The sequence below is a fragment of the Anolis sagrei genome, chromosome X (genome assembly GCF_037176765.1).
Source record: "Anolis sagrei isolate rAnoSag1 chromosome X, rAnoSag1.mat, whole genome shotgun sequence".
Lineage (NCBI taxonomy): Eukaryota > Metazoa > Chordata > Lepidosauria > Squamata > Dactyloidae > Anolis > Anolis sagrei.
Genome location: NC_090034.1, coordinates 40,392,375 through 40,418,664, shown reverse-complemented (window position 1 = coordinate 40,418,664; position 26,290 = coordinate 40,392,375). Strand labels below are relative to the sequence as shown.

General features: G+C 42.5%; 1 protein-coding gene and 1 pseudogene across 1 annotated transcript in view; one reads left to right on the top strand and one right to left on the bottom strand.

The window, feature by feature from the left end:
- Positions 1–26,290, top strand: part of TMEM132B (transmembrane protein 132B) — a 514,332-nt gene that overhangs the window by 10,546 nt on the left and 477,496 nt on the right. The gene's annotated exons all lie outside the window — the stretch shown is intronic.
- Positions 24,298–25,268, bottom strand: LOC132780476 (DNA-directed RNA polymerase II subunit RPB3-like; annotated as a pseudogene).

Here is a 26,290-nt window from a genome sequence, read left to right as displayed (position 1 = left end):
CCTGGCTGCCATCTTAGAATCATAGAATCCTAGAGCTGGAAGACCCTAAGGGCCACCCAGTTCACCCACATTCTGCCATGTGGTAAAAGCACAACCCAAGCCATCCTGACAGGTGGCCATCCAGCCTTTGCTTTCAAACCTCCAGAGAAGGAGACTCCACTCTGGACTCTAAGGCAGCAGTATATTCCACTGCTGAACAGCTCTTATCCATCAAGAGGTTCTTCCTAATGTTTAGATGGAATCTTTTCCCCCTGCAATTTGAATCCATTGCTCCATTGTGTCCTCAGTTTTGAATGGGGAGGGAGGGTGTTCAAAAGCTAAAAATACCTCCAAGGTTTCATGGGGAGGAAGGAAAGTCCAGAGGTCTGGACCTGCTCCATTTTTGCTCTGCTTGATGCTCTGAAGTGACATTGCTATGGCAAATGGTGCTTGACCTCTTGATCGCTTTGAGTTTCCAACCGAAAAGCAAATAATAATAATAAGCCTCCTTAATCTAGCTCTCGTCATGGACAAGTAGTGGTCTTATGTGAAGTAATGTGGATCACCTCATCAAAACCCATTCAAGGTTAATTAGGATGAGACAAAGCTGCTGGCGTAAAAAGGTTATTGGTGGATAGTATTTCACGGCAAAGAAAACCTTGCATTTTCCAGTCAATGCAAAGAGGTTAGGGGCTTATATGTGTAGCCCAGATAGCTAGACGAACACAACATCTCCTTCTCGAAGCAATGAGGATGGAGAAGCAGAACATATACAGTAAAACCCATTTATCAAGGCAAGGCTGGGAGGAAGAAGGGGACAAAGCAGAAGAAGATTGGCAGTTTAAAGCTGAGGGTCAGGGTGAGCTCCTACTATTAGTCCTAGCTCCTGCCAGCCTAGCAGTTTGAAAACTTGCAAATGTTAGTAGATCAGTAGGTACTTTTTTGGCGGGAAGGTAATAAAAGGCGCCCATGCAACCATGCCAGCAATACCACCAGGAGGTGTCTACAGCAACAGGCTCCTTGGCTTGGAAAGTGGAAAAGTAACACCTCCCCATGGCTGGAGTTGAGCACCGCCTCCAGAAGCCGGAGATGAAAGGGAAGACTTTACCTTTGTTCTGTGTATTTGTGTGTCATTGTTATTTCACTGTATTAAAGGCATTGAATGTGTGCCTATGTTGTAATCCACTCTGAGTTCCCTTGGGGAGATAGAGTGGAAAATAAATAAAGTGTATTTATTATTATTATTATTAATAATAATAATTAATTAATCCAATTTGTGAATAATTAAATCTGTAAAAGTGTAATCTGCAAATGTGAAGGGCTGGCTGCCCATCACATTGGTTCAACTGTCTGAAGAGAAGGCTTCCTGTTGAATTTTTTGCAGTATTCACTGCTCAGATCTTGGGCCTGGTTAACTTACCAGTGGCTAGCATGGGATTATTCAATAACTCGCAATGCTGAAGAACATAAGATCACAAGATTGTGTTCTATACCAAGTCAGATAATTGGTCCATCTTACTAAGTGACATCTTCATTGACTATTTTTTGAGACAGGAATCTCTCCCCACCGTTCCTTGGGATGCCAGGGCTTGAACCAAAGATCCTTTGCATGCACCTTAATGCACAGCGATAGTGCTTTCCCAGAGATATTCCAGAATTAGAATGCTTCTTTGCTCACAGATCATCACCTCCAAATAAGGAGGCAGCTACTGAACGGCCCCTGTTGCTTTCTCTACTTTTAAAGAAGTTATTGAATTACTGTCTTTAATTTATTTCTCACTTTTCTTCCAGTATAGTAGTTAGCAAGGAGCAAACCTCATTACCAGTGAACGGAGTTGGTCAGGGAATTGATTGAAGCGAGACACAGTCCTGAGTTTGGAAAAGCAGAGCAGGGTTGTTCATTCCAAGGTTTCTTGAATCACCCAGTGCCCCCACCAATTGTATTTTCCAGCTTTCTTTCCTTGTATCTCCACAGAATCATCTCTCTTTCCAATGGCAAGCGAGATGGCCATTTGTTAGTTCTTTCTTCTCCCAGGAAAGACTTACTGAGGCGAGACGTTAGCTGATCTATGTTCGCAGTCCCCCTGTCTTTTCCCTTTAAAGTAATGACAATCTCCGGAGCCAAGTTGGGTGGCAAGAGAGCCATTGTGACTATTTCCTTGGGTTTAATCAAGTTGTTTAAGGTATAATGGTTTTCTCCGCTTCCTATACACCAACTGGGGGAAGCCTTTAGAAGAAAAAGAAAAGATGAGAGAGGCCACTCGGAGCAGCTGGCCTTTGGAATAGATTGATTAGTTTAGAGGATCTCCTTTTTAGTTGAAGAATGCTTTGTGTTTGTTTTATTTGACCCATAGATTTGGGATACAATGTCTTTTTCAAAGGGAAAGTGGTGGGGATTTTATTAGTAAGACATGTTCATAGTACAGGATCCTCGATTTAGGAATTAAATTTTGCTTGCTACTTTTGAAAGTCCCATGTCTTATAAGGCAGTCTCTGAGTTACAAACATCCAACTTATAGACGACTCATAGTTAGGAACATGTAGCGTAATGAAAATCACGCATAGTTCATGTTTTATCAGTCCACACACTATCTTGCCAGAGAAAGAAAATATGACATGGAGATGATCAGTGAAGAATAAGTACTTTACTCTTTGTAATGCAGTGCAATATACTGTATATACAATCACGTGAACAGTTGCATTGACTTGCACAATGTCCTTCTGAAAGAGATTCAAAATGGTCTTTCAGTGTCCGTGTGGACGATCTCCTTCCAGCAGCTCATGAAGCAAGAACTATCTCTCTCTGCAAGCACCTGCACAGCTCAAGCCTGAATATGTAACTGTTGCCAAAACTCTCAGGCTCAGCTAGCTCACCCAGGCATGGCCCAACCAATCAGCTTTGTGCTTTGCATTTTCAGGTAACACACTCACCAACTGATTTTTACATGCCTCAACAGAATGGCATTGAGACAACAAGAAGTGAGAGAAGTCTACCCTTAGGAAGGGAAATTCACTCCTGAAAGAATTATTATCATTGGGAAAAGGTGTCTCCACTGAAGCTTTATCACCAATCCTTGTTTCCATAACAGGTCAATTTTTTCAAAATACAATTCTCATAGGGACAGAAAGTAAGATGAAACTTTCTGACAACAAAATAAACACTGCAGCGGTGTTATCCCTTCCCTATGCTATCCAAAGCTAAAATATATAGATATTTTTGGCTGGAGTTACACTTCAAAACGTACCTGTTCTGATTTATATACGAATTAAACTTAAGAACAAACCTATAGTACCTATGTTGTTTGTACCCTGGGGACTGCCCGTGTGTCCATATATATATACGGGCAAGCTTTCTTACCCTCTTGGGGAATGCTCCGTTTATTTGTTCATGTATGGCATTTCCCTTCCATTTGGTGCAATACAGTTTGGGTTCTTCAAGAATCTTAAGTGGATCTTTCATCTTGAGTTGTGATGAATGAGTTTGGATAAGGTTAACATCTGATTGCCTTGAAGTAGTACTCTGGTCTTCAGAATTGATTAAAAGTTGTTAAGTTAAAGGACACTTCTAGTCCTCATGATTGCTGGAAGCTTCTGCAAAGAAGCAAGCAACAGCTGTGGAGGGACTTATGTGGTACTTCAGGGAGGGATTCCAGCAGATGTATATATTTCAGCTAGTGTATATACCCGCCGTTGCCTGTGTTTGCATTTTCTTTTTGGCTCTTACCCATAGCTAATCCTTTCTCTTGATATACTGCCCTCTTGTGGTTGCATCTGAGTGCTGCATGCAGACATCCCTATAGGCCAGTAGCAAATCTTTTCTATCTATATGCTTCCATTTTCATTTACTTTTTGATCCCTCGCCCCTAAACAGGATGAATTTTGTATTTGAAATCCTACAATTATTTTAATTTGGATCATCAAGGGTATGTGTGTCTAGTTTGGTCCAGATCCATCAAGTCATGTAGGAGCCTTAGTGATGCAAACAAACAAACCAGCATAATATACATACATACATACATACATACATACATACATTGACTGTCCTCTGAATCCCACCGATGGTGGATCTGGACCAAACTTAGTACACATGCCCTCCATGACCCACCTGTTGGGCTCCGGGGCCATGGTAGAGGATGATGGGAGTTGTAATCCATGCACATTCAGAGATCCCAATAATTACCACCCATGACTAAAGGCACAGCTCTCCTACAAACCAGTCAGATGGCACAGCGTACTCCCAAGATGCATTTCCCAGCATCCTTACCCCTTTCCCACGCAGGCTGGGAGTCATGGGAGTTGCAGCCTAAGAAGAGGACTGAGACATCTGACTGGTTAAGAGGACTTTCAGGAGTTGGCGCCAGCTAGATCCAGGGCTGATGGGAGTTGAAGCTTGGGGCTGAAGAGGGTAGCAGCTGCCAGAATCCAATGCAATATGGCAGCGGAGCCCCCCAGAGAGTTGCCATGGAAACCTGTATCCTTAGGGTGTGGTCAGTACCTGAGATACAGAGAAACGACTGCTTTGAGTTTGAGTGGGTCAATACATTTGCTTATTTAATTAAGTCAGATGACTTTGCAATACCTTAAGAAAACCCAAGGGGCAAGTCACTCCGTAAGCAAACAGTACAATTACTGTATGAGACAACCAAGTAACATGTTGGACAGCTTAGAAATGAGTGGGAAAGAGCCTGCTGTGACTACAAGGGACCACTAGAGGGTTGCCAAAAAGACCTATATAAGACAGCTGTGCTCCCTCCCTGAGGGACAGAGAAAGGACTGCTTTGTGTTTCATTCCTACACCGATAACACTAACAATTACTTTTACTAATAAATACTATTACAAAATTCAAACCTGGGTAATGCCGGGTACCTAAGCTAGTCTATAGATGAAAGAGACTTAAGCCACAATCTAATTAATCATGGCAAAGGATTCGCTTACAGATATCTAAGGGTAGGTTGCCACAAAGACCGGCAATCATCTACATGATGCTGAACTTCTTCCAATTTTCTGTCCAAACTTTAGAGAAGCTTTTCAAGGGGTGGAACCCTGTTCAAAAATGGACTAGCCAATAGAATTTCATCCACTGTGTTTGATGTAGGGACAGAAAGATATGTGAAAATATTTGAAAAAACATGAAAGACCATATATTTCAAGTGTTGAGAAAAGCCTTGAATTGATGAGAATCTTTGCAGTTTGGGACTTATTCAGTGAAAAATTGGCATGTGGTTGCTTTGCAAAGAATATTTCGCACTGCAAGAAAAAAATCCTTCAGAGAAATGTTATATTCAAAACAACCACATGCACAGGATAAGCATTCTCAGAAAGATTTCCAAGATTTTCTTGTAGTGGGAAAAATACTTTATGCATCCTTAAAGAAGAAACTTAGTAAAGAATCACATTCCTAGTTGGATGTAAAATGAACTTTCTTTCTGTGATCTCGCATTCACATGTGTATCATTTGATACTGTGATCATTTTTTCAAATCTGAAGTGATATTTGATAATAATAATGATAATCATCATCAATATCATGATATAATTGTTATTACTTGCCTCTCCTTGTGGCTCGAGGTGGGGTACAACATAGTTAAAATAGCAATTTAGAACAAAGTACTATTAAAGTACGTATAAGAAATACAAACATGTAAAATGCATCTTTAAAATACAGGTTAAAATTCACAAGTTAAAACTGACTGCTAGAAGAAATAGGTCTTTAGTTGTGTCTTCAGTTCTGACAGCTGGTTTAGCTGTCGGACTTCTTCCAGCAGGTCATTCCACAGTCTTCTTCTTGGGGCAGATGATGTAAAGGAGGTTCTCTGCATTCAGTTACTGGCTAGTTGGAGTAAGTGTCCCCCAGAGGACCTCAGTGTATTATATTGGAGAAGGTGATCCTGCAGGTAATCTGGACCTAAACTACGTTGGGCTTTAAAGGTTTAAACCAACACTTTGTACTTGTCCTGGAAACCAATTGGCAACCAGTGAAGTGACTGTAGTATAGGAATAATATGCTCACTCTTGGATGTTCCTGTAACTAGTCTGGCTGCCATGTTTTGAAGTTTCCAAACTTCGTATAGAGTAATGTAAAACACATGGCAGAAGTCCAACCTTGAGGTTACCAGTGCGTGTCCCGCCATCTTTAGGTCCCCCAAATTTAGGAAGGGGCACAATCGGCCAAAGCCGATAGTAAGCACTCATGACTGTCGCATCTCCCTGGGCTGACATTTGGAGTGACGGATCCAGGAGCCCTTGTCCCAAGCTGCAGACACAGTCTTTCAGAGGGAGGGAGACCCCATCCAGAACTAGTTGACACATCTCCATCCCCAGATTAGGACCCTTGATGGCAAGCGCCTCTGTCTTGTCTGGATTCAGTTTCAATTTGTTTTTCTTCATCCAGCCCATTACCTCCTCCAGGCATTCATTCAGAGGAAACATGCTATCTTTAGCTAGGAGTGTTTTTGAAGGCATCAAGAAATATATTTGGGGGTTTTTTTTGTTGTGTCAGGAGCGACTTGAGAAACTGCAAGTCGCTTCTGGTGTGAGAAATGGCAACGTCCTTGTTGCCCAGGGGATGCCCGGATGATTTGATGTTTTTATCATCCTTGTGGGAGGCTTCTCTTATGTCCCCGCATGTGGAGCTGGAGTTGATAGAGGGAGTTCATCCACCTCTCCCCGGATTCGAACCTGCGACCTGTCCTGCCAGCACAGGGGTTTAATGCACTGCGCCACCGGGGGCTCCTATATATTTGGGTGTCACCATCATACAGATAACACTCACACCCCACGCCTCCGGATGATCTCTCCTAGTGGTTTCATGTAAATATTAAAAAGCATTGGGGATAGAATGATCCCTTGTGGGATGTCACACCACAGCTCTTTTTTTGAGGAGCAGTACCAGCATTTGGAACCTGCCTGAAAGGCACAACTGGAACCACTGCAGCACAGTTCCTCCAATTCCCAGTCCCCCCAGGCGATCAAGAAGGATACCATGGTCAATGAATGAATTGCAACAGGGTTTAAGTTTGACTATGTTTGGGTACATCTACACTGTTAAATTAAAGCAGTTTGACATCACTTTGACTGCCATGGCTCAAGGCCATGGAATCCTTGGAGTTGTAGTTTGGTTCGGCACCAGAACTCTTTTACAAAGAAGGCTAAAGACCTTGTAAAATAACAACTCTCAGGATTCCATAGCATTGAGCCATGGCCATTAAAAGTGGTGTCAAACTGCATTAATTCTAAAGTGTGGATGTACCCTTTGTCTGGATATCAAGCTCTTTGACAACAAATGGGTATTGGCATTGTAGAAGGAAGCTGTGATGAGTGTTGACATTTATGTACTGTGTGCTGTTGAAGAAATCTATAAAACTGCAACCAAAATAACTTGATACATTGCCAGCCTTCCCAAAACTGATCAAACTTGGAAAAGTCTGTCAATTTCAGCTGCTTTGTAAATACTTGTGGACAGATGGGACGCATAGTTTACGGCACTCATTGATGAATGGTTTTCCACCGGATTGCTGTGGGCTTGAAATTGGTTTAGCTAGCGTGCTCCTCACTCTGCCCCAACTCCAATAGATTTTCCCACACTGACCTGGGAAAGCCTGTTTGTTTAAACAGAGGCACGTAATTTGACTGTGGCTTGGTTGAGAGGCAATGGTTGCATGATTGAGCCAAGCTAGCCTCCCTTTTTTTGCCCTTTCTACACATGCACTGAGGTCAGAAATTTCTGCTTCCATTAGTAAAGAAATCTCTCTTATACCAAAATATTGTTGTTGTTGTTCATTCGTTCAGTCGTCTCCGACTCTTCATGACCTCATGGACCAGTCCACGCCAGAGCTCCCTGTCGTCCGTCACCACCCCCAGCTCCTTCAAGGTCAGTCCAGTCACTTCAAGGATGCCATCCATCCATCTTGCCCTTGGTTGGCCCCTCTTCCTTTTACCTTCCACTTTCCCCAGCATAATTGTCTTCTCTAGGCTTTGCTGTCTCCTCATGATGTGGCCAAAGTACTTCAACTTTGTCTCTAGTATCCTTCCCTCCAATGAGCAGTCGGGCTTTATTTCGTGGAGGATGGACTGGTTGGATCTTCTCGCATTCCAAGCCACTCTCAGCACTTTCCTCCAACACCACATTTCAAAAGTGTCTCTCTTCCTTCGCTCAGTCTTCCTTATGGTCCAGCTCTCACATCCGTAGGTTACTACAGGGAATACCATGGCTTTGACTATGCGGATCTTTGTTGCCAGTGTGATGTCTCTACTCTTTACTATTTTATCGAGATTGGACATTGCTCTCCTCTCAAGAAGTAAGCGTCTTCTGATTTCCTGGCCACAGTCTGCATCTGCAGTAATCTTTGCACCTAGAAATACAAAGTCTGTCACGGCCTCCACATTTTCTCCCTCTATTTTCCAGTTGTCAATCATTCTTGTTGCCATAATCTTGGTTTTTTTGGTTTAGCTGCAACCCGGCTTTTGCGCTTTCTTCTTTCACCTTGATTAGAAGGCTCCTCAGCTCCTCCTCGCTTTTGGCCATCAGAGTGGTGTCATCTGCATATCTGAGGTTGTTAATGTTTCTTCCAGCAATTTTCACCCCAGCTTTGCATTCATCGCATGATGTGTTCTGCATACAAGTTAAAAAGGTTGGGTGAGAGGATGCAGCCTTGCCGTACGCCTTTCCCAATCTTGAACCAGTCTGTTGTTCCGTGGTCAGTTCTTACTGTTGCTACTTGGTTCTTGTACAGATTCCTCAGAAGAGAGACAAGGTGGCTTGGTATGCCCATCCCACCAAGAACTTGCCACAATACCAAAATATGGAGAGCGATATTTTGTTTCAGCTCTGACTGCAACAATCAGAGTTAATCCTGCCATGTGCTTAAAACAATAACCTTTAAACCAGCAGTTACCAACCTGTGGTCTGCAAGAACTAAAATATGGTCCGTGGCCTCACAGTTACTACACCGTTGCAATGAGAGTGACTGGTCCCGCAAAACCCTCTTATAGAGCTGAGGCTTATTAAATATGGCAACTACCGGATGGTGTATGTTCTGTATCAGAAACTAGAGCTGATGTGGTCTATCCAATGCAGCTTTCTGAATCAGCATGCCAAAGAACCAAATCAAATCTAAAGTTGACCAAAAACTAATCCATAACCCTTTTGGAACTAATGTTGGAGAGTGGTCCCTGATCAAAGTGGTCCCTGGTCAAGTGATCCCTGGTCAAACAATCCATGGTTCTCTAGACTTGGAGATGCTCAATGACAACAACAAAAAGATAGCTATTGTAGTTGAACCTTCCTAGGAATAACAAAGGTGACACAGTGCACTTTAAATTGGGAATAGGCAATGCTGAAGACATGGAGGAGACTTCGAAGGTCACTTGTTGCCAGTACAGGAATCCTTCACTGCACCATTCTTGAGAGTGAGCCACTCCGAGTGACTATTCAACTTCTGCTTAGAAATCTCCATTGAAGGACAGTCCACCACCCTCCAGGACTGTCATCTCTAAGTGACTTTGCTGTGAACCATTTAGGCAATGGTTTGCATATGCCCATAGTCCTTCTAAAATTCAGAAATCCTTTTTGATTCTGTAGTCATCGTGACAGCCTGATCACTCAACATTAAGTGGGACAAATTCACAACAGTCTTAATAAGATAGAACCAAAGGAGTTACAGGAAACATTGGAATGTTTAAAGGATTGTATTGAAAAGAGACCCAAAGATAGGTTTTACTTTTTCCTTCACTTTTTTTGGCTTGTTTACACCCCCACCATCCCCAGCAAGGAAGTGTTTCACTTCTCCTTCTCACTCACCCCAAAGGTTTCCTCCTGAATGAGCTATATTTTTTGTATTCTTACATTTGCTATTTAATGTTAACAGCTCTTTTAGAGTGTTACAGAAACTGTCTTGATTTTTATTAAAACCACCAGGCTGATTTAAAAACATCAAGAGAATCAGTATCATGCAGTAATTTGATATTTGGTCTGGGATTCTGGAGACCAGGGTTTGAATCCCCACTGAGTCATAGACATTCACATTCTCTCGGCCTCAAAGGAAGGCAACAGCAACCCCGTTCCAAACACAAGTTGCCAAGAAAACCCTGGTATAGGGTTGTTCTAGGGTTGCCATGAGTTGGAAACTCAACAAGAACAGAAGGATTATACTGGATTAGATGGAAGAACTGTCTATTTCAACCTTCTGTTCATACAGTGGCCAACCAGAGGTCCAGGGGAAGCTCACAGGCAGAATGTAAGTGCAACTGACCTCTCCATCTTTTGTTTTCCAGAAACAGCTACACAGAGGGATCCTGCCTCTGATACTGGCGGTGATATATACTATGGGACCATTGATGGTCTCATCCCCCATAAATGTATCCAGTTTTGTTTTAAAGTCATCCAGGGTGGCAACCATCAGGGTTTTTATCCGTCCTGAATCTCCCAACCACTCTGGCTCAGTGGATGGCCTTGGGTTCTAGAACAATGAGAGATGTGTAATTTTATCCAGCTGTCTCACATCTCTCTTTATTTGCCTTTTGCCTAAGTTAAAAATGTCCAAAACATTACCTTTTTGTTTGCACCTTTTCTATCTCTGCCACATCCTTTAAAAGTGTGGTGAGCAGAACTGTGTACATTGTGTTAGGGCAGCATGGTATTGGCAGTTTTATGACCACTTTATTTTCTAACTAGCTTGAGTACCCGGCATTGCCCAGGTTATTTGAAAAAGTCAATTTTTAATCGTACAAAATGCATAAGGTTGTGGATCAACTACAACTGATATCATGCCAGGTTCATCCTGAGAAACTCCATCAGTTCTTAAAGTTTGTTATGTTGGGCAAGTTTGCTCTAGATGCATCCGCGGTGGGGTTCAGTGTGCTCTCTGGCTGTAGGGTAAACTACAACTCCCACTAGGGTAAGTCAGTCCCCTCAAACCCCTTCCAATAGGTTGAGTTAGTCTTGGGGGTTCTGTGTACCAAGTCTGGTCCAGGTTCATCATCGGTGGAGGTCACAGTTTCTCTGGTTGCGTGTGAACTACAACTCCCAGAAAGGAAAGTCAGTTCCCCCCAAACCCCTCCAGTAATCAAATTGCAACATATGATGTATGTGTGCCTAGTTTGGTCCAGATCCATCAGTGTTTGGCGTTACAGTGCTCTCTGGATGTAGGTGAACTACAACTCCTCCAAATCAAGGTGATTTTTTCCCCAAAGACCCCCAGTATTTTTGGCTGGTTATGGGGGCTGTATGTGCCAAGTCTGGTCCAATTCCATCTTTGGTGGAGTTCAGAGTGCTCATTGATTGTCAAGTTTGGTCCAGATTCATCATTGTTTGGGTTTATAGTGGGCTCTGGATGTAGGTGAACGATGACTCCTATACATCCCTCCAAAAACCTCCAGTATTTTTTGTTGGTCATGTGGGTTCTGTGTGCCAAGTTAGTTCCAGGTCCATTGGTGGTGGAGTTCAGAAGAGCAGTTCACCTGCTCTTAGAGTGCAAGTGAACTATATATCCCACTACCTACAACTCCTATGATTCATGGTGAATTTTCCCCAAACCTCTCTAGTATGTTCAGGTGCTGATCAATTCTTGTTTGCTGTGTGCCATAGAAGAGAATAGGAAAGGGTTATGGGGTCATGCAAATTCCACACTGATGGAGAGTAAGAAACACTGGGATGCCTGTGGTGGAGGAAAAACAGAAAATCTAGGATGAAATTGTCCCCATATTAAAACATTCTATGGATAGTGGGCAGTGTTGTGTTTGTGGAGGACATTGGCAGGGCTCTTGTACATGTTTATGGTGCTTTTTATAACCTGCAATGTCATTAGAGGGAGGGTCATTGGTGTCTTCTGAGTAGTGGGAGGCATAGCTATTTGTGGAAGTGGGAGCCTGTCTGTGTAAGTAGACACACCAGCCACACACATACATATTTTCGCTTTTATTATGTGTATAGATTGTGCTCAAACTGGAGTTTGCCTGTTTTTTCCCAGCCACTGCATAATGATGGACATTTTCATTGAGACATCAACCATGACACCTAGATTTTTTGGTCAGTTGCTGTCAGTTGCATTGCATCAATGTGTATTAGGTTTTTTTTTTTGCCCCAATATGCATGGTTTGACTGCTGGATTAGGATACTGAAAAACCAGGGTTTAGATCCCAGATCAGCCCTGGAAACCCATTAGGTGACCTTGGGCAAGTCACACACTCTCAGTCTCAGAGGAAATCAGTGGCTTAAATCTTGCCAAGAAGATCCTAGGATAGGATTGTCATACATTGATGTTGATCCGAAGGCATATGAAAATAGCAGCAGTGGAACACTTAACCTTTATCCTTGAATTTTCATTGACTCTTTCAAGGTTTTGTTGAAGGCTTTCATGGCCGGAATCACTCAGTTCTTGTGGGCTTTTTTGGGCTATATGGCCATGTTCTAGAGGCATTTCTCCTGACGTTTCGCCTGCATCTATGGCAAGCATCCTCAGAGGTGAGGTCTTTCAAGGTTTCTTCCTCCAATTTAGTGAGAATTTCTCAGCACTTACTACAGTTTCTCTCCCCCCCCCCTCCCTTTATCCTAAATGATTTAATTCTATTTCCAAATGTGGCCTTGGCTCTAGGCTTATCATACATGTTTTGCATTTATGTTTGAGGGTAATATACATGAGATCTGATGTTTTCTGTCATATATCTGCTGCTTTTGCTTTTAAAGTAGTATAGGTGGATGTGATATTGAATATTTTTCATTTAATGGGATCTTAATGTATTTCCCTCCTTTGTTTGATATATTCATTGCATGTTTCCTCACTTGGTAGTGTTCCATTTATTATTTTGTCATTGCTTTTATAGTAATTAGATTGTTCCCTGGTTTAGGTAGTGACGGCTGCTATTTTAAAGCAGCACATTCATTGTTTTGTAAAAACATACCTGCGAGTAAGCAAAATCAATAACAACTTGCCTGACAGTGTTGCCCTCCGTACCTTAAAAACAGTTCTAGCGTACCTGATCAGGTTAGAAATGGTTGGGAGAAGTTGGTTTGCTTTGCTCTGTGAGACCAGCTTGCAATTATATTCCTGTTTTCTTTTGCTATGGCTTTAGCCACTGTAATGTTATGGTTTTTCTACTCATATCATTTTTTATGGTTTGGAAAAGAAGGAAAAATGACTTGTTCAGTTGGGATTATATGACCCCGACCTATCACACAACCAAGGAATGACTTATCTCAATCCGTCCAATGGTCCTCTATGTCACAACCCTTTAAACTATGGGTCTGGACTCCTAAAGAGGTACAGTAGAGTCTTGCTTATCTGACATAAACAGGCTGACAGAGCATCCTTACAACTTCTGAGGATGCCTGCTATAGATGAAGGTGAAATGTCAGGAGAGAATGCTTCTAGAACATGGCCATACAGCCCGAAAAACCTACAACAACCCTGTGATTCTGGCCATGAAAGCCTTTGATAATACCAAATGTCAGATAAATGAAAATGTCAGATAATATGGAGTCTCCTATTGTTACCCGTCCGGTATGGTGCTAGACACCTAGAATATTAACAACAGGGACTGAAAGGGTTAAGGCAAGGCAATGCCTCAGGTCTACAGCAGCCCAGCAGGAAGTGCCCAGATGTGCAAAAAGAGCGTGGAAATCATAGAGGGGAGGGCACTTTTGCTTCTGGTCCTGCCTCTTTCCCCCCTTTCTTCCCCCCTCCTTCTCCCTGTCTTGCCTTTTTCACTTATTTGGAATGCAGAGAGAGTTGGGGCGCACTCCTTTAATTGAAGGTGAAATGCTGGAGGAAAAGGGGGCATCGGATAAGAGTGTCGGATAAGAGAGAATGTCGGATAAGTGATACTCTATTGTAGCTGTATGTATGTTGGGTCACCTTCCCTTCTCTCTCCCACATGTGTGTGTCTCATTGCCTTCCCTTAAAAAAATATTGGGTAAAAAGGGCTCATGTGTTGAAAAAATAGTGGGAAAGCAGGAGACATTTATGACTTTTTCTCATGATTTTTCACTGACTGCTATTGGAAGCCTACTGCTGGCCGTTTCAACAAAGGAGAATTGAGTGGGAAGAAGACTGCCCAAAAAACCCACCCTGAAAGACATGCCATTGGCACAAATGGGTGTACAATTACACACACAAAAAAATGCCTCCGACGGGCACAGAGAACTCAAGGGTGAATAAAGTTTCCCATTTTACAAAAGATACTTATGGCAGATCCTTTGGCTATGTGTGTCCAATGAAGTGGACCTGGCATCATGTAATAGAACTCATAGGCACCAATAGGTAAAGATCCCCACAAACGGTATAAGTGTATTTGATAAGGCCCACTGTGTTTTTGGATTCCTTGAAGGGCAAAAACTTTTGATTGAAAGATTCAGTCAATGTTTTTCAGCGGTGCCCTGCAAAATCAAGGAAACTCTGACCACGGATAGCTCCTGTTCAAGCAAATTCAAAACATGGGCACATGCATAGACCCTGCTTCCACCTGGACATCTAGTCCAAATAAGGACAAGGAGCGTACTCCAGTCAAACAACTGCTGCTGTTTCTAAACTGGATGAAGTGTAACTGCTTACTTTGCAGAATGGGGTTTGGATGAGAAGGGGGCATGGTAGCACAGCAGGTTAAACAGCTAGCTGCAGAAAACTTGCTGACCGGAAGGTTAGCAGTTTGAAGCCGTGGGTCAGGGTGAGCTCACACTGTTAGCCCTAGCTCCTGCCAACCTAGGAGTTCGAAAACATGTAATGTCAGTAGATCAATAAAAACCACCTCGGTGGGAAGGTAAAAGATGCCCTGCAGCTATGCTGGCAAATACAACCAGAAGGGTCTACGGACAACAGGCTCCTTGGCATGGAAATGGAACAAGAGCACCTCCCCATGGCCAGAGTTGAGCATTGTCTCCAGATGCTGGAGATGGAAAGGGAAACCTTTGCCTTTGTTTGTGTATTGTATTTCAATGTTCACTGCATAAAAAAGGCATTGCATATTTTCCTATATATGTGTATACTGTAACCCACTCTGAGTCCCGCACTGAGGGAGATAGAGTGGAATATAAATAAAGTGTATTATTATTATTATTATTATTATTATTATTATTATTAGTAGTAGTAACAGTATTTATATCTAGAGACAGGTTGAACAGATAGGTGGGAACCTTTTGCCTTGAAGTGTACCGTCCTATTTGTAAATTAAATCATATTTGCAAGGGATATGTGAGATATCTGACTATGTGAGATATCTGACTAAACCTATTCAGTAGGACTGGATTAATATAGGTAGTCTAAATGTACCCACAAATAGTAGTGAGTTGCACTGCTGTTTGCATTGCAACTTACTGCTGTTTGTGGGTGCTTACTGTTAAAGCCCATGGGCACATTTACAATGTACACATATACAAATGTGATCTCATTTTGCCTGCCATGGCTCCATCTTATGACATTCTAGGATTTGTAGTTCAGCAAGGGACTTTGAATCCTTTACTTTTCATCTACAGGTAGATTAGGCAGAAGAGGGGATTTCAGGGAGTGGAACAGAGAATATCCCTTTTTGCTTTTGGCAAAACTAACAGCATCATTCTCTGCGTGAAGAGAGTGAATGAGTGAGAATGAGAGTGTCACATGGGGATTTCTTTTTCTAATCATAAATCCTCCCAGCATATCCACAGATCCCCAAATAACATATTACGGCACATTTTTCTTTCTCTTGGTAGAGAGCTCAGGCTGGTGTTTCATCAAACTCTTGCTGGGAATGTAGCAACCCTTTCAGGGCTTTCTCCTTACCCACATTCATGGACCACAACTCTTGAGGCTTAACCAAGTAACATCAATATGGATTGGGAGTAATAGATGTCCTGGTGCGGTGTAAGAAGAGAATGGAATAGTTGGAGAGGCTTAATTTTTCTGCGAATGTGTAGGCACCACTACATTAGATAAATATATGGAGGAAAGAGCTTTTTGCATCTATACTTGCCATCAGAGCTTGTACGGCATCAGTTTTTTGGCCTATACGTCCCCACCTCTTTCAGCCACTGGCTATACTGGGTGACCCTTTTGAAGTATTGTCCACCATGATTGAGCTTTAAAAAGTGAGAGTGGGGCAAACAAGATGTGTCAAATTACACCGAATCTGGAATGAGTGAACAGGAAGACATTTCTCTCTCTCTCTCATAGTACTTGAAGACTAGAAGTCAGTGGAGTGAAACTGAATTGTGAGAGTGTCAAACACATAAAAAGAAGCAGCCATAGTTGTGAAGAGTGTGGGACTGGAGAGCTAAATTCATATCCCAAATTCTCAGGTTAGCATACCTCACAGGGCTGTTGGAAGCATATAAACAGGGAGGAGGGCAGTTGATGCCATTTTGATGTTCTGGCATAGGCTGGATCAACGCTGCCTATATCCCAGGAACTGATACCAGATTATATGCTTTGAACTGGATTATGAGTCTACTCTGCCAGATAATCTGGGATCAGATTTTGGGATATAGGGCAGTGTTGATCTGGCCATAGAAGGCAGCATAGAAGCAAAACAAATGCATGATAACAACAACAACAACAACAACATATCATCATCACACAGTCCTAAACGCTTGGGAAGTGTTCAACTTGTGATTTTGTGATATGAAATCCAGCATATATATCTCGTTTGCTTTGACATACTGTGTTTTTATGTCAGTAGAATAATAACAATAATAATGTAACACTTTATTTGTATTCTGCCCTATCTCCCCGAGGGGACTCAGGGCAGATTCCAGCATATACAGACATACACAGACACAAGGCAAACATTGAATGCCTCAGAACAATGAAGCACAGATATACATATAAAGGTAAAGGCTTCCCCTTCATCTCCAACCCTGGGGGATGCTGCTCATCTCAATTTCCAAACCAAAGAGTCTGTGTTGTCTGTAGACATCTCCTAGGTCATGTGGCCAGCATGACTACATGGAACGCTGTTTACCTTCCCTGCAAGGCGGTACCTATTGATCTACTCACATTTGCATGTTTTCGAACTGCTAGGTTTGCAGTTGCTGGGGCTAACAGTGGGAGCTCACCCCATCCTGCAGATTTGAGCTGCCAACCTTCTGGTCAGCAAGTTCAGCAGCTCAATGGCTTAACCCCTTGCACCACTGCAGCCTCTGATGTATTTATTCAAATAGCAACTCATTTAACTCGTGGAAGTCGCATGCACCAATTCTGGGGGCTGCCAGAAAGATCCCCCAGAAAGGGATGAGATAAATTCATGGAGTCTGAGGCTAGCAGTTTTACATCTAGTGACTCATCTTTTGTAAGACCCATAACAGCATTGAGGTTAACGTGTCTGATATAGACTTAGAAAAACCTGGATTTTAAATCTTTGCTCTGCCAGCAAGTTTTTAATGGTGACCTTGGAAGTGCTGATAGGCAAACAATCACTTGCTGATTGTCGGCCAACTCTTCATCACAAAATTGTTATGAGGATTAAAAAAGGCAGGAGAGAAAATAAGCTTTGCTTTGTTCTCTTTGTCAGAAGTGTGTGACAGAAGTCTCAGGTTGTATCTGCACTATCTTATATCCCAGGATCTGATCCCATATTATCTACATATCCCACATTATCTGGCAGTGTAGACTCATATAATCCAGTTCAGAGCAAATAATCTGGGATCAGATCCTGGGATAGAGGGCAGTTAGGAGCCAGCCTCAGAGAGAAGGCATTCCAGCCATCTCTGCCACAACCTTTGTCATAGCCAAGCTAGGCTTACCAGATCCTTGAAGGAAGACAACATTCCAGACCTACCATTATGCAGAGTGGCCACCTCAAATGGCAGATGATGGGGACAGTGGCCTCTGTGTTGCCCCTGTTGTCCCTAACTCTTTCCAGCATTGAGAGAGAGTACTGTGTGCAATACATAGGCTGGATCTACACTGCTATATAATCTAGATTATCAATGCTTTGATAATCCATTTTTGAACTGGATTCTATGAGACTACATTGCTATGTAATCCAGTTCAAAACAGATAATCAGGATTTTATATGACAGTGTAGATGGAGCCATAGATTGCAAAATTAGGACTCTCCTAGGTCCTGGGATTCCAGGGCCAAATCCTGAGACCTAGATAGGATGGTGATCCTTTGTGATCTCACCAGAGGCAGGCTGTGGCAATGTCACAAAGTATGACCGAATATGTCCCCCCCACCCCCGAACCACCATTTCAAGGGAAGCACTCTCATTGTGAGGTCTTCCACTTCACCCTTAGGACTAGAGACTTAGGACCAGGCTTTGAGATCCAACAAGCCTAACCATAAGGCCTGTCCTTCACAACTGATGCTGGCCTGCAGCTCTCCCTTGTGATGAAGGACCCTCTCCCCTTGGCATTGTTGAAAGAATGGCCTTGATGGCTCAGGTTCATTTTAGATTAGAGGTTTTATCTCTGAGTTCCAAACCCCCCCCCCCCCCACCATTTCATTCCTTTTGTGGAGTTGATTTCCATGTTCTTTGGTGTGGGTTGTGGCTACCATGGTGAGGATAGGTGGTGGGTGTAGTTCTTTGAGCGTTGCTGCTTGTGGAAAGACACTTCTGAAATGGATTCGGCTGCTGCAGATCTGCTGCTGCAGAAAGATATTTTTGTGCCGCTTGCTATGTGACAGATCCCTTGAATATTTAGAAATTGACACTCTGGTTGCACTCCCTGGTGGGGATGAGGCGAAAGGAAATGTTGGCGTTCCCGCCAGCTGAATCTTGTTCGTGGACCTGTTCCACTTTGTCCAGGGTCAGGCAAGAATGCAGCTTTTCCAATGCTTTCCTCACTTCACAGCCCCGGTCCCTGTGGGTTTTCCCCCTCCTGCTGCCCTTCCCAGTATGGACCAGCATAGCACAGGACATCAGCACAGTTCCAGTTTCTGAAATAAGTCCTTACAGCTTGGGTTCCTTAGCTTTTCCATGCAGAAAACTACTCGGCACCAATATAACATCTGTAATAGCTTCTCCACAGAAGAATATATTCTGCACTAATCTTGCAATGTTGATAAATGGAAGAAGTTTTTGGGAAACTTTTGGGGATTTTTTTCATGCAATAGTGTAGGCACTCATTCTGATACAGGCAGTCCCCAAGTTACGAACAAGATAGCTTCTGTAGGTTTGTTCTTAAGTTGAATTAGTATGCACATTGGAACAGGTACATTTTTTAAAAATGTAACTCCAGCCAAAATCTTCAGTGGAGACACCTTTTCCCCTTGATAACTGTTTCAGGAGTGAATTTCCCTTCCTAGGGGCAGATTTCTCTCATTTCCTGTTATCTCACTCCCTTTCGTCACTATGAGTCTTTTGTACATTGGATGTTTTTTACACGGGGACTTCCTATACTCTGCATAACACTTGCAGCTTGGGAGTGATCCTGGATTAGTTGCTGAGCCTGGAACCCCAAGTTTTGGCAGTGGCCAGGGGGGCTTTTGCACAATTAAATCTTTTCTGCCTGTTGCGCCCGTATCTTGAGAAGCCAGACTTGGCCATGGAGGTCCATGTTCTCATTACATCCCAAATAGAGTACTGCAATGTGCTCTATGTGGGGTTGCCTTTGACTGTTTGGAAGATTCAAGTGGTCCAACAAGAGGCAGCCAGATTCCTCCCTGGAGCGGGGTACAGTGAGCATACAACCCCCCTGCTGCACTGGCTCTACTGGCTGCCCATCTGCTACTGAGCACAATTCAAAGTGCTGGCTTTAGCCTATAAAACCCTAAACGGTTTACCTGTCTGAACATATCTCTCTCTATGAACCATCTCAGAGGTTAAGATTGTCTGGGAAGGCCCTGCTCTTGATCCCATCTCCTTCGCAGGCGCGACTCGTGGGAACGAGAGACAGGACCTTCTCAGTGGTTGCCCCTAAGTTATGGAACTCCCCCCCCCCAGTTAAAATAGATCAGCCCCCTCCCTCCTGTTCTTTAGAAATGAAGTGATGACATGGATGTGGGACCAAGCCTTTGGGCAATAATCTGCAATGCAATAAGTTACTATGGGATAGTGCAATTTATATGCCTTTGGACTGCGTAGTTTTTAAGTAATTGATTTTAAGATAATGATGTATTAATATATATGCGTTGTTTTATCCTATGTATGTGCAGTATATGTGGCATCGAAATGTACCTTTTTTGTGAGTTACCCTGAGTCCCCTTTGGGGTGAGAAAGACGGGATAGAAACACAGTAAATAAATAAATAACACCCCCAAAGAGAGTCTGCAGATTCCAGCTGCTCAATGAATTCATGCCATCCGTTTTTCTCTCTGTCTGGAGCAGGGCTTTTGCAAAGGTAATGACTCTTGACTGCCCACCAAGACCAAGCCATCCCAGAAAGCTTTGCATTACAACAGGAGTAGTTCATAGCAGTATATTTGTGTTGGGAAAATTAATTTCCCATTGAGCTGCTGTGATGATTGCAGTCAAACAAAAAGGAACAGGGGAGCCTGTGGTAGGCATCTGATGATATCAACCTTGGTAAAGGTTCTTAAACAATAAACTGAAATGAAATGCATCCCCCTTCACACAGACCAAATCAAACAGTACGGCCTATTCCTAGCGCTGTGAACTGCCAGTTATATAGAAGCTGAAGATAAACAACATATCAAGGAAAAAAAGTCGCAACCCTAATTTGGTGCCAAAGCTGGGAATACCACCATTGTTTCGAGGGTGCCAGTCAAATTAAAGACACAAAGTCTAACAGAGGAGAAAACATTCTTCTGGTTGGAAACAAGCTTTTCTGAACACTTTATTGAACAGAAAAAAAGCACAAACCTTTGCCAACACTGTTTTTTAACAGCTTGGCAAATTCTGCTTTTGACAAAACATAGGAGTTGCAATCCAAAGAAAGATTTATTTTCTAAGTAAAGGAAAGGTTTTCCAAATTCTACTTCTCATGGGTCGCTTCTGAGTAGCAACGTTTTTTTTTGTTTTGTTTTTTGTGACATCCTCATCTGCAAAATTGTCATTTACATGCGAGTAATAACAACAAAATATTTTGGAAAGGGGGAGAAGATGATGAGAATAGCAACAATGATCATTATCATATTACTTACTGATGATCATGTTGGATGGACAAGACTGTCCTATCTGTGCTTGTCGATTCAGAACCAAGTCCTATGAGTTTGCTGGTGTTTGTAGTTTTAAAACATGAATGCATCCCAGTTTGAAGAAGGAAAATTTAATTGGGCAGTAGACAGAATTCCTGTTGGAGAGGATTGCTGTTAAGTGACTGAGTTAAACGACAACCTGGGGGGTGGGGGTGGGGGATGCCACATACAATACACCAGAATTTAGACCAGAACTTTTGGAACATTTTTTGGAAATATGACTCCCAAAATGGGAATTTCCCTTAAGTATACTTAGAGCAGCAATTGGGTACCTTTAGCTCTTCAGATATTTTGGACCATGTTTCTTGCCCACCATGATCATTAAACATATTGGCTAGAGCAGAGCTTTCCAATCATTTTATGTTGGTGACACATTTTTGTGACATGCATCATTTTCCGACATGGTAATTCAGTATTACAAGCAAACTAGAGGTTAAACCAATTTCTTCTAAGAAATACTAACATATACATAAGTCGTAATAACGAAATGTATGAGAATGAAAAATATGTCATGAAAACCTTTCATTTATTTATATACTAGCTTGGGCACCCGCTGTTGCCTGGGTTATTTGAAAAAGTGAGAAGGACGGGATATAAATGCAGGAAATAATTTTGTTTTATTTTGCAAAATGCATAAGGTTGTGGGTGAACTACAACTCACACCATGCCAGGTTAACCCCCTGAAACTCCATCAGTACTTAAAGTTTGTCATGTTGGGCAAGTTTGCTCTAGATGTATCATTGGTGGGGATCTCTGGCTGCAGGATAAACTACAGCTCCTATCATTGTGAGACAGTCCTCTCAAATACCTCCAGTAGATTCAGTTGATCATGGGGGTTCTGTGTGCCAAGTTTGACCCAAATCTGTCATCGGTGGTGGTCACAGTATCTCTGGATGTAAGTAAACTACAACTTCCAGAAATTAAGGTCAGTTCCCCCCAAATCCCTTCAGTATTTTCAGTTGGTCATGGTGGTTCTGTGTGCCAAGTAAGGTCCAGGGCCATCGTTGATGGGCTCACAGTACTCTCTGATTGCAAATGAACTATAAATCCCAGTATCTACAATGGCTATAAATCAAGGTGAATTCCCCCCAAACCTCTCCAGTATTTTTGTTAGGTCATGGTGGTTCTGTCTGCTAAAGTGGTCCAGGTCCATTGTCAGTGGGGGTCACAGTGCTCTGACTTGATGCAGGCTGAACTACAACTTCCATCATGTGGAGTCAATCCCTAGACTCCTCCAGTATGTTTTGTTGCTGCTCAGTTCTGCTCAGTTTGTTGTGCAGACAGAATTGAAAAGAGTAGGAAAGGGTTAAGGGAGAGACAGTGGGTGGGGTCATGTAAATTTCACACCAATGGAGAGAGTTAAGAAACACTGGGATGCCTGTGGTGGAGGAAACACGAAAAATCTAAGATGCAATTGTCCCCGAATGAAATCATTTTTTTCATGGTGGGCATTATGGTGTTTGTGGAGGACATTGGCAAGGGTTGGGCTACATGTTCATGGCACTCATTATAACCTGAAATGTCTTTGGAGGGAGGGCTTTTGGTGGCTCCTTAGGTACTGTGGGTTAAAGCTGTTTGTGGAAGTGGGAGTCTGTCTGTGGAAGTGGATACCCCAGTCAAATACATGCATTCATATTTTCACTTTCATTATGTATATAGATATTAAAATATATATGATTTATTTTTTATTTCACATGGAGTCAGAGGTTTTTCATTACATTCATGAGACACACCAACGTGCTGCAGCCAACATACAAATGTGTCACAACACAGTTTGGAAAGCTCTGGGCTGGAGAGTTGGCCATTGAAATCCCAAATGTCTGCAAGGCCCAAAGTCTCCAAGTTCCATCTTTTTTGTATATTGTCAGCCAAGGAGCCAAAGAGTGCAAGAACCTGAAGAGTGGGAATTCACCATTCCGCCCCAAACAAATATAAATAAATTTACAGATCTTTTGTCTCCAAATCCCTCAAAATTAGACAAAAAGAATAGCTGGGGTGGTTCAGTTAATTATCACACTCAATTTGTCAAGCTTGGCATCAGAGCGCTATTTGCCGACATCTGACTCTTTAGCTGATCAATATTCCCTCTCCAGGTTCTCGGGCTCTAAAATAGTTACATAAAAAATCAATGGGATCCAAATTGGATTGGGCGTATTTTATGATTGGGGATGATACTGCTTTGAAGAGAGTCTCTCTCTCTCTCTCTCATTCTCTTTTTGCTCTGAGAATTGTGCTGTGTATGGTTAGGGGATTGTTTTCATGGTCTGGTGGCTTTGCCTGCTTCTTATATGTCACATTCTTCCCCCCAAATTGGCCACAACTTGCTTCACCCAGAAATGACACCATTCATAGGAACATCCCCAAGTCTGTGGCCATCAGGACATCTTGCAATATCGAGTTCATAAAATCAATTATTATAGGAGCATTGGGAAGGGTGGGGCTGGTTTGTCAGTACTTCGTATTTCTAACTGTGATGCTGGGTATATTTTAATGCATACTGCTTAATCCCCTTTTAAAAAAATCAAATATATTGGCAGGCATGCAGTCCTTTTCTTTGGATAGTGTACAAGATTAGGAGCCAGTTTGAAGGACAAAGAAAGGAGGAAGAGACAAGAACGAGAGAAGACAAACAAGATTTCTCTCTCACACCCCACTTCCTTTCAAATTGTTTCTTTCTTTTCTTTTCTTCACGTTTCTTTCAAATGGGGCTTGAAAAATGCCCAGGCTCCAGCCAGGTCAGAAGCATACCCTCCAATTTGGGAGGCCTGCTTGAATCCAGGATTCTGCTTGGCCCTGTTTTATATGACATCCTTTCAAATATTTAAACATGGCCATCATGCCTCCTCTTAACTTTTCTTTTCCAAGCTCCATCATAGGGCTTGGCTTCCAAACCTTTGATCATTTTGGCTGGCTTCCTTTGGATACATTTCAGCTTGTCAATATCCTTTTTGAATTGTGCCCAGAGCTGGACACAATATTATTCCAGGTGAGGTCTGACCAAAGCAGAACAAAGTAGCACGTTTACTTCCCTTGTTCCAGACACTATACTCCTATTGATGCAATTCATAAAGTTAATGAATCCTACTGGAAAGCTGCTGCCAGCTGGAACAAATAATAGCACATTACCTGGTCAAATAAAAAACAGACTCATGTGCTCCACAAGGAAAGATAAAAAACTGGGGAATCCTTTCTTAGCCCTATCTGAAATACCACAAAAGTTATGTGAGTGTTCAAGTTATCCAGAACTCTTCATTAACTTAGGGAAGGCATATGTATACACAAATGCATGCTTTTATCTTCATCGATTTCAGAGTATTCACTTTTTGGCCATTCTTCCAGTTTCGGGTAGACAGTGTGCCACAGGGCATTGTACGGGTTGTATTCAAAGGCCACTCCTGCGGTGGGATTCCACTTGGCATGCTCCTTGCCAAAGCCCTTCTTAGCGTAGGCCAGAAGCCTCATCTCCTGCCCTTTCTGCAACTTGACAATGAGGATCTCATCCTGCTCAATGCAGTCATTAAGATGATTATTCATACTCCAGGAGGTCACTGATATAACTTGAGGGTTGTTGGAGATGAGATCACGGGATGTGATATGGCAGTCTGGTCTTCATTGCTTCGGACATCCAATGTGAACTCTACTAAGCACTCAGAACAAAACTAATCACAGGTTTTTTGTGTGTGTCAGGAGCGACTTGAGAAACTGCAAGTTGCTTCTGGTATGAGAGAATTGGCCATCTGCAAGGACGTTCCCCAGGGGACGCCTGGATATTTTACCTTCCTGTCAGAGGTTTCTCTCATGTCTCCACATGGGAAGCTGGAGCTAACAGATGGGAGCTCACCCCACTTCCCAGATTCAAACCGCCTATCTTTCGGCCATCAGTCCTGCCGCCACAAAAGTTTAACCCATTGCGCCATTGGGGGCAATGGGCAATGGGTTAAACTATATCTATTCCAGGTATAGTCCCTGGAATATTGTAGTTTATCAACAACATCATCACTGGTAAGTGGGATCAGACCTAACCTATGTGCAATGAACTCATCATGGAGGACAGAAGAGTTGGCATCTATCTGTACCCAGTCTATAGCAATGATGTGAACTTCAGTGATGAACAATCTCCTGATGAAATTAGTTACTGCCAAGTCCATGTTCTCCACAATGAAGTTGATGTTCTTGTTGCTGAGCTTCGTGATGTGTACAGTGGGCTGGCTGGCGTAAGGCATGGTGGCAACAAAAATCAGGCTTCATTTCAGAAAGGCCAAGAAGGAAGAACCTTCACCACCACATTGCATGTTTTTTTGAATATTTGAATATCTGTCTCTCTGAATAGGAGAAGAAACCAAAAGTCCAAAACGTTTGTCTGGATATTTTGGGCATTATTTCTGGGGCTGGATTAACTCCCAAGACTGAGATTAAGGTGTGATGGTATCCCCCTTCCCTCTTTTTAAGTATGCACATTTTTCAAAATACTGATGGTCTCCCACGTAATCCATGTAAAGGGAGATGGATAGCAGAACCTGGCAATGTGGCAAGGTGAGAACATGAACTGCTGCTGTTCTTCTGAAATAAGCTCACAATGTGAAAGGGAACAACTTCACTGAGGAAAGAAGGTACCCAAAAGTGAGAGCCTGCTGCAAAAAAGGGCCTAGGTGGGTAACAAAGACAGTAGTGTTGATTGCCATAATCCAGAATCAATGGTTGCTTTCCTTCCTTGAAGACAAAAGTATTCTGAGTGCTTCAGGTTTTTTTGAGGCCAGAAGCCATAGTATTCAGTCCAGAAAGTGTCTTTTTGCATGTCAGAAGAAAAGGTTCAGGTTGCAAGTGGCTCAGGTAGCAAGCTGTCAACGGTCAATTCTGGTTTCAGACTTTCTCACACACTGCGGCTAGCTCTTCACCTGAAGAATGTCATTGTTACTTTTTTGTCCTTTGGAAATCTTGGATTGAACAGTTCTATTCTTCAGATCACTTGAGAAGTTATTTTGTACCTCGTACATTCAGGCTATAGTCGGGAATCTCTTTCAATGTGGATTTGATTTTTGAGAAGTTCTCAGGGGCTATTTTCAAGCGGTGGTTAGCACCAAAGGCGAAATGATACCTAATACAGTAACACAGCTTAGTGTAAACGTCTTCCTGCTGGCAGCTGCATCTTTGAAAAATCATTTCTAACTTTTCAGAATGGAGAAAACAACTTGCACAAAATCTGGGAAGCTACTAAGTCATGGAATAATAATAATAATAATAATCA